At 41.1% G+C, this 13,853-nt stretch overlaps 1 protein-coding gene across 3 annotated transcripts in view; it reads left to right on the top strand.

Annotated features, from left to right (window-relative positions):
* Window positions 1-13,853, top strand: part of LOC149189534 (putative pectate lyase 4) — a 215,617-nt gene that overhangs the window by 121,993 nt on the left and 79,771 nt on the right. The gene's annotated exons all lie outside the window — the stretch shown is intronic.

Below are 13,853 nucleotides of genomic sequence, written 5' to 3'. Positions count from 1 at the left end.
TAAAGTACTGGAATGTGATTTTTTTCATTTTTTTGTTATTACAATATTTGGAAAAAATACTATATATTATACAGAAAATAAGATATGTACTTAAAATCGGAGGTTACCTTGATGCAGATAGCAGTGCAATAAGTTCCCTATACACACTAATAGATCTTGATGCAGTGATGATATTACCCTAAAAACTTGGCTACATAGGTAAGAAGACTGCCTGCCTTAAAAGAGGAATTTTCATTCTGCTATTCTGCTTCTCAATTATGGATTTATTTTTCCTTAATCGCAAAACAAATGTGTGTGAAAATGATCCCAAGGAGGACAACCTAGATAGGCATAAATACTAGTCTAGTGGGTGTTGAGAGTATGAACTCTTCAACGATATTTAGGAATTATTAATGTTTTCATAATGTTCGCTTTATAGTACTAATATCTGACCAACATAACATTGAGGATGATAAAGATTGTCGAGCATGAGTTACTGCTCATCTTAACTTTCAAGGAGGATAATGACTGGCACCATGCTGAAAATGGAAGTGGCACATTCAGCAAGTACCACCTAGAATAATGCCATCTTTTCAACACCAGAGCTGGCAGAGCTGGTGTTATTCCAGGTGGCGTTTAATAAATGGTGCCACCTACCATTTTCATCCTTTGCATCCCTGCTATCCTTGTCGTTCATTGATCTGAGGCGGCGCTCATGCTTGACGATTGTATCCTTGCCCACATAGTATTGAGATGTTGAGGTTAGGTGCTAGGTGGTTAAAGTTTAAACTGAATTTCTACATGGTATTATTGCATAATTATAAACCTATCGATCTTGGCATTTTGTTCAAATATAGAAGAAGAAAAGCACTAAGTTCCAATAACGACGTCAAAAAAGGATAAAAGTTCATAGTCAAGCTGTGAAAGTTGTCTTTAAAAGCCTTTAAAACTATGAAAGTTATCCTAGAATCTAGATGATGATTCATATCATAAATGCCACTTGGGCATTCAATTATCAAACAACCATCCTCAAAAATAGCCACTTGGATTGAAAGAAACATACGTACTCTTGCCAATAAGGAAAAAAAAAAGTGATAACACATTTAAAACAATCATCTATGCTACCACAAATATCAAGCCTGGATTAATAGGAGGATTTTTTTTGTCATTCTTGGTGGTGCTCACCCATCATTTGTTGACCCTGCATCGTGAAAAATAGCATCCCAACCATCATTTTATGGTTACTTTTCATTCTCCAAGATCCCCAAAGAAAGGGCCATAAAATTATTATTCATTGGCTGCACAAGTGCTGCAATGATATGGCACCGTACCCTGCTTTCCTGCACTATTCAATTATCTTTGTGCCCCCTTCCAAATATTCTATTAGTTGGTGGAAGCTTGTTGTGTCTAATTCCACCTTGTAGACCTATTGCCTCAAAATCTAGCGGGCTTGGTGCAAAGCCTTATTTGGCCGAGCCAAACCTTATGACAACAAGAGGAAAGGTTGCCATTGTCACCTCAACAACCTTTCCCTTTCTCTTTAGTGGTATTAAACCACAAGGGAGGCTTCCCTACATCACCTAAGGATATTCTAATACTATGGCTCAAGGTGATGAATAAGAGGTCTTTAATATTGGATAGAGTACTGGCAAGGCCTATATGTTCTATACTAGGGTTCAAATACTCATGCCTAGACCAAAGATAAGGCTGCTATAAGTTAGGGTTTGATTGATATGCAATAATAAAGTGCACAATGTCATATAGCAGCCAAGGGAAAGGCCTTCTGATGATAATCAATAATAAGGGAGCAACTGTCTTTCAATAGAATTTAGGGTTATGTTAGGAATTTGATTTCTATGGCTGTTAGGTATGCATAAACAACAAAGGAAAGATGATGTCATCCCTAATGAGGAAAGTTAACCATGCACTATGCTAGATTTTTCCTTTGATTTATAGATGAAAGTTCTAAATTATGAGCCTCAAACATCCAACCAAAATTTACTTTCATGCATAAATCTGCCCTAGAAACACTAGCAGCTAACTGTAGACATCTAGGAATGGGAAAAAGAAGATGAATTTAATAAAAATTATGGATGATCAACACACCAATGATTAGTGCTTGATCCTACTTGGGTTTAATGGAGTTTGTTAGGGCTAAATTTCCTGGGAAAGACTTTAATGGAGTATGGGGGGAACATTAAATATTGGAAATGTACATTTAGAGTTTTCCTATAGGCTTTGAGGAGAACAATTTTGCATGCAATGTAGCAAGATTTCCACAATAGTTGAGCATTTAGTCATGGCATAAATAGAAACCCTAATTCATGCATGCAAATGCAAAAATATCAATTATAATGCATTAAACTTGCAAAATCCTCCAAAGAAACACTCTTTTCAATCCCAAAATAACATCTCCATGCAAACAATCAACTCCACAAGAAAATTGCACACCATAAAAGATCACATCTTTCCCATGGTAGCGAAAAAAACTAATCTACACTCTTACACCTACCTGGGGGTACATTTCACAAAACCTCATTTTGGTATGCATTATGCATTCTAGCCTCAACTCAGTAAAGGATATGGTTTCCTAGCCCTCATTGAGAGACAATGTTTTCAAAGCCAGTTTTAGGACATTTTGTCCAAACTTCACCTCATGGAGGCACTTATTATACACACAGTTCTTTATGGCTTTGAAGGCTAGGAACTGAGCTTGTTGCAGATAGATTGGGCCAGCCTAGAGAGAGTCTAGACCTTGTTTCTCAGACACATCATCTGTTGTAAGCAGACAATTTGACAACCCATTATTCAAGAAGAGTTCGATGTCCACCCATTTTGCCTCGAGATCATTTTTCGTTTGGTTTCTTTTCTTCATAAAGTTTGGCCTTTTAAAGAATCAGACACTTGGGAGAGAGAGGTATCCCTATCTTGCTCTTTGCTTATTGGAGGCTCTTGCCTCAAATACCCCCTTGTTAGGATGGGCTCGAGGTTGGTTCATGGAGGCTCCTTGACTTCTCTAGTCGCTGACTATCTCACCAGAGCACGTTGCCCCATTTAGTTCCTCGATGCACAAAGCCATCTCTTGCCAACTCGACATATACTGAACCAAGCCATTAGAGAGGATATCTATAGATTGTACATTTCGGTCACTTAGGACCTCACCTCCAAAAATCTTTAGCTTGAGGATGTCCTTCTACCTAGTGCACTTTTTGGATCTCCAGGATGGCCTCATAGTTCACGCCCCTTACATATGTTGACATTGGATGCATTTGCTTAGGATCCCGTTGGGACAATTGTAATGTTCCCATTTTTTGTAAGTGCAAAATTCACTAAAGAGTTTTACCAATTTTTGGTGATATTAAATAAAAGGGGGAAAATATTATTGTGAGGGAGAAAAGCGAAAATTATTATTTTAATGGAGAATGGCGGAAAATAAAATTTTATTGGAAAATGGAGGAAAATTGTTATTTTATTGGAGAATGGCAGCAAAATGATATTTTATTAAGAAAGGAGGCAAATTATTATTTTATTCAAAATAGTGGCAAAAAGTCTCCTAGTGGAAATTGGGCCCCACCAATAAAATAATAGGAAAAAGGAGGAGCTAGAAGCTAGAGGGAGGATCCATGAAAAATTATAAAATGAGGGGGAACTCAATTGCACAACATTCGATTCCTATCATTTCTAATTGACATTGAGTAGAAGCTCAAATGAGTTTCAAGAGTTTCAAGCAAAACTCAAAGCTAATTTCAGTGGACTTCGAGTGCCACCCTAGTTAGCTTTAGGGGAAGATTACTTCAGATCTTCCATGTGTTAGAAAATCAGAAAGGCAAAAAGATTTTCTTTATATAGATAATTACTTGTGATATTCTTATGTTTTTCTTATGTTCCTCTTTTATCTTTTAGTTCATCAAGCAATTACCAAAACAATAGCACAAAGATTACAGACACCAAATGTAGGCGGAAAACTAGGGCAAAACCCTTATCTAGGGGAAAACCTAGTCAACAACTCTTTCTTAATAATTTCACGAGATGATCCAAGACTCTTGACCTAGACATAGACTTCCTCCACACCAAGTTAGCCCTTTCTTCCTTCTGTAGATGATAACCCTTTCAACAATAACTTCGACTTAGCAGCAACAACTTGTAACAACAACAAAACTTCGATCTAGTAGAACTTCGACCCAGCAGTAGCCTAGCAACAACTTTGACATAGTAGTTAGCCCAACAACAACTTCAACCCAATAGTTAGCCCAACAACAACCTCGACCCAACAGTTAGCTCAACAAATACACACGAGTGACGGAGAGACAAACCCAGAAACTTCGATCTTCCTTCTTCTAGCAAATCTCCTTATGCAACTTCGCACTCTTTCTGCTCTTCTTCTTGGATATTGAACTTCAGTGAGTGAGAGTGCTCCAAATGAATTCGAATTGCTTGTATATATAGTCTTCTGGTGAGGTTGAATTACCTCGTTTGAGGCTGACTTGATCTCCTTGAGGCCAACTTGGTGTGGAGGTGATAAATGACTTATTTGACTCAATAATAAATCTTTTTACATGATTCAAAAGCCCAAGAAGGGTTTCTTTAAATGGGCAATAACTCTAATGACACAGAATAAATCATAGAAGTCCTCAATGGGGACTTTGACCTAAAACATTATGACCCAAGCATGAAACCCATGCTTTAATAAGTCATATTAATAATAATAAAAATTTATTTTTCTTTCTTTTGATAAATACATTTCATTATAACTCAAATACAGTTTATGAAGACTGAACCTAGTTACATTCTTCAACACCATGAGAGCTTATTGGTTTGAGTTGACTAAATCATTTCTTGCGGTTTGACGAGATTTTTATTATGCAGAGATCATTGGCATTAAGCTTTTAATTGCAGGATTATCCTTCCCTTCTCAAGAGGTTGTGACCAATTATTCTTCTAAGGAGGCCGAGTACCATACTTGGAGGATCGAAACTTCGATCCAGCAGTAGCCCAGCAACAACTTCGACCTAGTAGTTAGCCCAACAACAACTTCGAACCAGCAGTTAACCTAGCAATAACCTCGACCCAACAGTTAGCCCAACAAATCGACACGAGTGAGAGAGAGACAAACCCAGAAACTTCGATCTTCCTTCTTCTAGAAAATCTCCTCCTTCTGCAACTTTGCACTTTTTCTACTCCTCTTCTTGGATATCGAACTTCAGTGAGTGAGAGTGCTCCAAATGAATTCAAACTGCTTGTATATATAGGCTTCTGGTGAGGTTGAATTACCCTGTTTGAGGCTGACTTGATCTCCTTGAGGCCGACTTGGTGTGGAGGTGACAAATGACTTATTTGACTCAATAATAAATATTTTTACATGATTCAAAAGCCCAAGAAGGGTCTCTTTAAATGGACAATGACTCTAATGACTCAAAATAAATCCTAGAAGTCCTCAATGGGGACTTTGACCTAAAACATGATGACCCAAGCATGAAACCCATGCTTTAATAAGTCATATTAATAATAATAAAAATTTATTTTTCTTTCTTTTGATAAATACATTTCATTATGACTCAAATACAATTTATGAAGACCGAACCTAGTTACATTCTTCAACACCATGAGAGCTTATTGGTTTGAGTTGACTGAATCATTTCTTGCGGTTTGACGAGATTTTTATTATGCAGAGATCATTGGCATTAAGTTTTTAATTGCTGGATTATCCTTCCCTTCTCAAGAGGTTGTGACCAATTATTCTTCTAAGGAGGCCGAGTACCATAGTTTGAGGATCGAATCTTCGACCTAGCAGTAGCCCAGCAACAACTTCGACCCAGTAGTTAGCCCAACAACAACTTCGAACCAGCAGTTAGCCTAGCAACAACCTTGACCCAACAGTTAGCCCAACAAATCCACATGAGTGAGAGACAAACAAACCTAGAAACTTCGATCTTTGTTCTTGTTAAAATTGGAAACTAGGGCCAAACTCCATGTGGGTCTTCTAATTCATGGCAGGTGATCTTTTTCTTGGATTTCTCTCATCGAGAGGTGTAGGATTAATCTAAAATTATCCGATTCTGACATGTATTCATGGAGATATGAATTTATTTGTGTTATGAGACAATTCATCGAGGTCGGCCAACAACCAAATTGTCCCCACTTATCCTCCACGTTTTAGTATAAATAGAAGAGGACTTTTAAGTCATTTGCCACACACACGCTTGTAAGTTGTGATTTCTCTTCTTTCTATTTTGGGTTTGATGAAGAAGAGATCTAGAGGGAGTTTTCTAGGATATACACTGCCATAAGGTTCCCTAGCCTTGGAAGGAAAAGGGTCTTCTTGTAGATCCTACGCTGCCCTACTTTTCAGTTAATGAAGCAAGTCCTTAATGCAGTCAAAGGAGGAGTCTTGCAAGCAGTCATGGAAGAATATAATACACTGTCATGGGAGGATATCCTAGACTCTAAAGCAGGCATGGAAGAATATAATACGCTGTCATGGGAGGATGTCCTAGACTCTAACTCATGGAATAATATAATATGCTGTCATAAGAGATGCCCTCTATGCTGTCATGGGAAAGAAGCCCTCTACGCTGTCATGGAGAAGTTTGAACGTTGTCCTTAAGTATCAAGAATATATATACTCAGCTAGGACAAGCCTTCTATACATACGCTGCCCTAAGTCACAGTAAGGAGGCCTAGAAGAGGCCCTAATCTCAGGCTTATAGAAGCCCCAATTCGCTGTCTCAAATAGGCAAAGAAGCCCAACAACAGTAGTGTTAAAGACTGTTGTTCTAAGGCATGAATTAGGAGCAGCTGTCTCTATATTAGAGGACTGAAGGAAAAGCTGTCTGTTTGGACCTGTTGAAGGAGTCTGCTACTATGGCCTAGCTGCTCTGCTAGGCTGCAAGCCATAGCAAGCAGCTAAGGCTGGTATGCATTGAGTGTACAGAGTGCAACATGATGAATGGTGCAACATAGTGCACAGTGACAGTGGTGCAGCGTAGTGCAACATGATGAATGGTGTAGCATAGTGCACAGTGACAGTGGTGCAACATAGTGCAGCATGATGAATGGTGCAACATAGTGCACAGTGACAATGGTGCAACATAGTGCATAGTGACAATGGTGCAGCATACTGCAGCATGATGAATGGTGCAGCATAGTGCACATCGAAAATGGTGCAACACAGTGATGATTAGTGCAGCATGTTGAGATGCAACATAGTGATGAGGAAGTGCAGCATGATGGGTGCAACACAGTGATGATTAGTGCAGCATGTTGAGATGCATCATAGTGATGAGGAAGTGCAACATGATGGGTTAGCACAGTGATGATTAGTGCAGCATGTTGAGATGCAGCATAGTGATGAGGAAGTGCAGCATGATGGGTGCAGCACAGTGATGATTAGTGTAGCATGATGAGATGCAGCATAGCAGTGATGGGTGCAACTCAGTGATGGGAGCAGCACAGTGATGAGAACAACTCTGTGATGGGTGCAGCATGGTGATGGAATCACCTTGGAGGATCAGTTGAAGCAGTTTGCCTTCACCTGAGTTCTGATCAGCTACCTCATGTGTTATCTTCTTAGTGAAGATCTCTGCTCTTATTTTGTCAAGTCAAAATGTTGACTTCTGATGTATATGTACTATCTCTCTCTCTCTCTGCTGAACTATTGAAAAACATAAGAAGAATTGATCAAGGGTTTCTCGACATTGGGGTTTGTCCCTGGCTGGCGCCACATCTTGTGTCCTCTTGTCTTCTGCGATTTATGTTTATGTTCTATCTGCATTTTACCATCATGCTAAATGTGATTGCTAATCTGGAATTGATATTGAGCTAATATGGAAAATTGAAGTGAATTTGCTCTCAACATTGAACATACCTAAAATTAACACTTCTTCCAGCAAATCTCCTCCTTCTTCTGCAACTTCGCACTTTTTCTGCTCTTCTTCTTGGATATCGAACTTCAGTGAGTGAGAGTGCTCCAAATGAATTTGAACTGCTTGTATATATAGGCTTCTGGTGAGGTTGAATTACCCTGTTTGAGGCTGACTTGATCTCCTTGAGGCTGATTTGGTGTGGAGGTGACAAATGACTTATTTGACTCAATGATAAATCTTTTTACATGATTCAAAAGCCAAGAAGGGTCTCTTTAAATGGACAATAACTCTAATGACACAATAAATCCTAGAAGTCCTCAATGGGGACTTTGACCTAAAACATGATGACCCAAGCATGAAACCCATGCTTTAATAAGTCATATTATTAATAATAAAAATTTCTTTTTCTTTCTTTTGATAAATACATTTCATGATGACTCAAATACAATTTATGAAGACCGAATCTAGTTACATTCTTCAACACCATGAGAGCTTATTGGTTTGAGTTGACTGAATCATTTCTTGCAGTTTGACAAGATTTTTATTATGCAGAGAACATTGGCATTAAGCTTTTAATTGCAGGATTATCCTTCCCTTCTCAAGAGGCTGTGACCAATTTTTCTTCTAAGGAGGCCTAGTACCATAGTTGTAGGATCTAATCTGGAGTTATTACTCTTTCGCAAGCTTCCATTCCTCAAGGCCGAGTTTCTTCTTCAAAGAAGGACGAATTTACAGAAAGATTCGAGGCCAAGTTTGGTTTTTCTGTCCAGCACTAGAAGTTTGGCCATATAGCCAGTTTGAAGATCAGTTGTTCGTGCTTGAGGCCACATTCTGTTTTTAGGTGGATCGAGGGTTTAGTTGCCACCATATTTCTAGAGGCCGAGTACATGTATTTGTATTGTGCTAGCAGTGAAACTGTGTGACCAAATTATTGTATAGAAGGGAGTCTGACTGTTGGTGGAGCTCGCGTTTTTTTAGAGCAACAGATTTATCTTGAGAAATGCATCATTTCCCCACTGGGCTGAATCATGAAACCTACAACAGTAATAGTGGAAGAGGGCCGAGAACATTTGTGAGCCTCAGACCACAAAGAGACTGATTTAAAAAGGGAGAATAAATTATTTGATAGAGGCTTGAAGTCTCCCCTCTGGAACCATGTCACGCAGACCTGTAGTGGGTTAATGGGTCACAAAAATACCTTCAAATCACTCAGCTCTAATTCTGTCCTCTGGTACCAGCTACAAATTACAAGGATTGAATTGCAGTTACATTTCAGCACTAAACGAATCAGTTTATTGGCCTGTAGCAGCTTAATTGAAGGAGCAGAATTGGTTTCAAAAACATTTCCAGCTCTGTCCATTGGTGTCATTAATGAATCAGATTTCTGATCAGCGATATATGTGACCACCATAGATCAAGGAGAGTCTGAATTTGAAGGGGGACCACTGGTTATTTGATTCAGATCTGTAGTTTATTCTTTGGAACCATATTATTCAGAGCTGTAGCAGTTTATTTGGTCACACAAACATCTCCAGATCAGTCCATTTCAGATCTGTCCATTACCAATTTACCACCAGTCATAAAGGGAATGAATTGCAGTCTTCTATTGGCCTGTAGCAGCTCTTTAAAGGATGCTGCTCTGGTAATATGACTGTAGCATCCTTTTTGGGAAGGCTGAGTTGGTTTTAAGGGAGCCTCCAAATCATTCCAGGTGTAATCTCTTCAGTAGCCTTGTGAACTTACTATTTGCTTTCAAATATAAATCAATCTTTGCCTCAGAATTGTTCATATTCCAGTTTGTATATGAATTGTTGGTTGATGTCACTATGCTATCCATTGAAGAGAAAATTTATGAGTTTGCACTCAAGTGTTTGCCAAATGTGTCAAAGACATTAATTAAGTATTTTGGAAACATTTGCTTGAGAGAATTATAATTGTGCACTAAATCACTTAAAGATTTGCTTGGTTGATTTATTATTGCTGTAGCCTAGCACATGTTTTGGTGTCTATTGTAAAATTTCCATTAGGAATATTACAGTGGTATCAGAGCATGATCTTGGCCATATGTGGGGAAGCTAGCAAGGTCATGGAGGTGTTAGACATACATGCTCAGTGATTATTGAATTTATGGACATTCCAATGATGCAAAAAGGGATCATGGATGAGTTGGTGAGGCAGAACCAACAGAGGTTGAGGCAGAACCAGGAGATTCTAGAGATGATGCAACAACTGGTGGGCATACGAATACAGAACATGCAGGGCACTAAACCTCCTCAAAAGGAGTGGACAAGACAGGGACAATTAGAGGGTGAGACCAAGAGGCGCTTCTGCTAGTGGAGACCTGGCTTTAGATATCAAGAACCTGAGGAGGAGGTTGAGCATGAGGTTGATGGCACGCAGGAGGAGCACGTAGATATACCCAGAGTGATGTAGGAGTCACCCTTATTGGAGATTCCTTGATAGCTCAGGCTAACACCTTGGGCGAGAGAGTAAAGCATACACCCATAGGGCCATATGTTGATGAGGTGCCAGGAGACATAGAGATATCCACCGTTGATGAGGTGCTAGGAGACACTGAGGTATCCAGAGTTGTGGCTGAGTTTACAGATGATGGTCACCCACAACAGTTTCATCAGCTTCGGGCCGACCTTCTAGCATTGAAAAAGAAGGCCACGATAGTCTGAGAGACCATTCTGCAGCAAAATGAGGAGCTGGAGGGCATGAGAGTGGCTTGTTCTGAGTCAATGGCCAAGCTGACTTGCTTTGGGGAACTGTTGGATTCCCTAATGTTACAATTAGAGGGGTGTACGTCGGAGTGTCATAGTAGCCCCTCTGCAAACCAATGTTTTAAGACTCCGACTCCGACTCCGACTCGGCCGAGGATCGACTCCGACTCCGACTCCGAAATGGTAATGACTCGGCCGGCTCGATTTCAATGACTCGGTCGTTGTAAAAAATACATTAAATATTTATTTTTTCTATAAAAAAACATAATTTTAAATATTTTAAACATAATTTTAAAGATTTTCATTCATGTTTCCAAACACACGGCATTATAATATAGATGGAAGACAACATATGATCAAAGTAGGCTCATGAACCAATCCATTATATCAAAATGGTACCCAATGGCAATACATAGTCAACTGTCATACATGATCAAAGACTCAAAACAAAATACAAATAACCAAGGAGGCTAGAAATGGTCTACAACAAAAGTAAACTGTGATGGTGACCAGACTCCAATACTAGTACTACTGGCTAGTAGCTACTGCCAGAGGAGCCAAGATCATCTCGACCAATCTCTGGATCATCATCATCAGAGTCAGACAAGGGGCCCCATGGCTCCTCCTCATCATCATCGTCTCCAACTGCAACTGTAGAAGTGGTGCCAGTACCACTAGCAGGCTGTGCAGCAGATGCAAGCTGAGATAGAGTAGATATGCGGCTGCGCTTCTGTCGTGGCTGAGCAGAGGAAGCACCTACAACTGGAGTCCTACTCCTTGCTGGCTGTGAGACTGAGGCTGGTGGATTGGGATCTGCATTCAACTGAACAGGCTGAAGTGGATGTTCAACTTCAAGTTCATCAAGATCCTCATCAGGATCAAACTCTGGTGGACGACTCTCCACTACCCAATTTGATGTTGGATCAATGTCTTCCAACACAATGGGATCTGAATCAGGTCTTTTGTTCAGCAATTGGTTTCGTCTGAGCCGAAGGTTGTATTGGACAAAAACTAGATCATTCAACCGTTTTTGATTCAACCGTTTTTGATCCAAATGGCTGCCCAAGAAGCTCCTCACTCTAGCTACAATTCTCCTCCAAGACTCCTCACTGTTGCTCCAAAACAAGCTCAAGAACTGCTCACTAATTCTCAAAGTAGACTCTCACTCAAATGCATAAGACTGCTGTGAGTGAATGAGAGCTTTTGGCTGTCTTAAATAGGGTTTGGGAGGGGGAAATGGACCCCAAAAGCATTTAACAAATTACTATTACCCTTTAGAATCCATAAACTGCATTTAACTTTGTAAAAAATTACAAAAAAAGTGAATTTTTTTTAACTGTTACGCTGCCCAGCCGTCCCTACATTGACTCGGCCGAGTCATAACGGACCCGGCCGGGTTGACCGAGTCACATATGACTTGGCCGAGTCATCCAATGACTCGACCGAGTCATATGTGACTCGGTCAACCGAACCGGGTAGCTCACTGTTTCATTGCCCAGGCCATCGACTCGGTTCGACTCGGCCGAGTCGGAGTCGATTCGGCCGTTTTGTAAAACAATGCTGCAAACATACATAGATGGGGCTTGTGGCACTAGTGGGTTGCCTCTGCACGTTGGAGAGGGAGAGGTAGAGGTAGAGTCACCTTGACAGATTTTGTGTGCCGACCAGACCCGGGAGATGAGGCAACATGAATTGCATAAGGGCAGCATTTGCGGGATGGAGGGCTAGTTCCATGTACGAGAGTTCATGCATTCGATCCCTCTCTTGGGGTTGGATGGCGAGAGATTCTAAGTTGGTACCCAGTGGAGTGGGTTGGACTTATGGAGATGGTCGTAGTTGGGAGTGAAGCTCAACAAGAGCTCCCAAACATTGGGGATATTGGAGGCCAAGTTGGCATTAGGATCCAGGTGGGGCTTCCTACCATATACTCGAGACGCAGGATGACGAATGTTAGAATCCAGGTGGTATTCCCCACCACATCATGGATTTGGCTAGTGAGGGTATTGGTGGTGTGATGGATTTGGTGACTTAGCGTCCACACACCTTCAGATCTCCATCAACATTAGTGACAGGTTGGATTGATAGGGGGGCAGACAGACTCTGCGAGTTGTTTAGGCATGTTGGTTGTGCATGGAGTTGCAGGATGATTTGCACACTCTAGTAGGAGCTTGTCAGAGGAGGTGGTATTGAAAGGTCGTCAGATAGGGCGTTGTATGGAGACGATGCTCTCCCATAGATGTATTGGGCACAGGAGCCATCGAGGATCGACACAATAATGATATTCCCCCTAGCATGTGTGGAGTTAGGTTGCTCAGGTCTACCAGGACAAATAAGGAGATATGACATGCATCATGGTGGGATCACTAGCAGAGTGGCAAATACATTAGCACAACAGTAGGCAGGGGTATCCAATGGGAGCACATTGGTGTATGGTGATGCCTCGAGATGTGTGGGCTTGCCGTGTGGAGTAGGAGGAGCGATTCACACTACCTAGTGTTTCCACATGGAGTGGCGACTGCTTCGACACAGGAGGGATGCCAACTAATTCAGGATGATATGGTAGCTGATAGGGGTATCCAATAGTGCATAAAGGGGTGCAACTTAGTGCAACTGCGTGCCAAGGGGCATAGAGATACATGTTTTTATGCAGGGGAGCGCAGGGATGCTTGGCCGTATGTGGTAACTTGTGACGCTGCCCATTGGGATCTTTGATGTTACCTCTAGGGAGATCACCTAATAGGGACAACGGGCACGCCATTGGGTGTAGTTCACCCAAGATCAATGAGGACGTAGATGAGCATCATTTGATGATATCCATGGGGACTCGCACGCTTGTCTCACTTCCACATTGTTTGCAAGCATAGGGGAGTTGGATGTAGTCCCTTGGAGCTTTCATCGCGAGCAGTAGGACGCGGGAGGCTCAGTTGAGACAGTTATTTGGGACATTGAGTATCTAGAGAGAGACTTCTCAGTAGTGGCATTTGGTCAGGGCACGAGTTGACAAGTACAGGCTTGGGGAGTGCATGGTTTGCTGCAAAGGTAGTGTATGCTCCACCCCTGAGTTCACACTTAGGGAGGTGACCGTGAGGGAGTTGTATGGCGCACTTTCGGCAAGACAAACCAAGGTGTTATGTGGGCATGAGGTATAGGGGATGGTAGACTTCGTCTACAGGAGGGTATGTAGATTCCAAGCAGTGATCAGGTGCATCATCAGGAGTTGGGGTAACAGGTTTCGCTGTGTGGTCTGGTAGAAACAGAGTAGTTTGGCATAAGCGGGGTAGATTAT

The sequence above is a fragment of the Pinus tabuliformis genome, chromosome 3_1 (assembly GCF_031772625.1).
Source record: "Pinus tabuliformis cultivar Carrire ecotype Pingquan chromosome 3_1, CPIR1, whole genome shotgun sequence".
In the NCBI taxonomy this organism is placed as follows: domain Eukaryota; kingdom Viridiplantae; phylum Streptophyta; class Pinopsida; order Pinales; family Pinaceae; genus Pinus; species Pinus tabuliformis.
The sequence above is the reverse complement of the archived record's forward strand: the minus strand, read 5'-3'. Positions and strand labels throughout refer to the sequence as shown.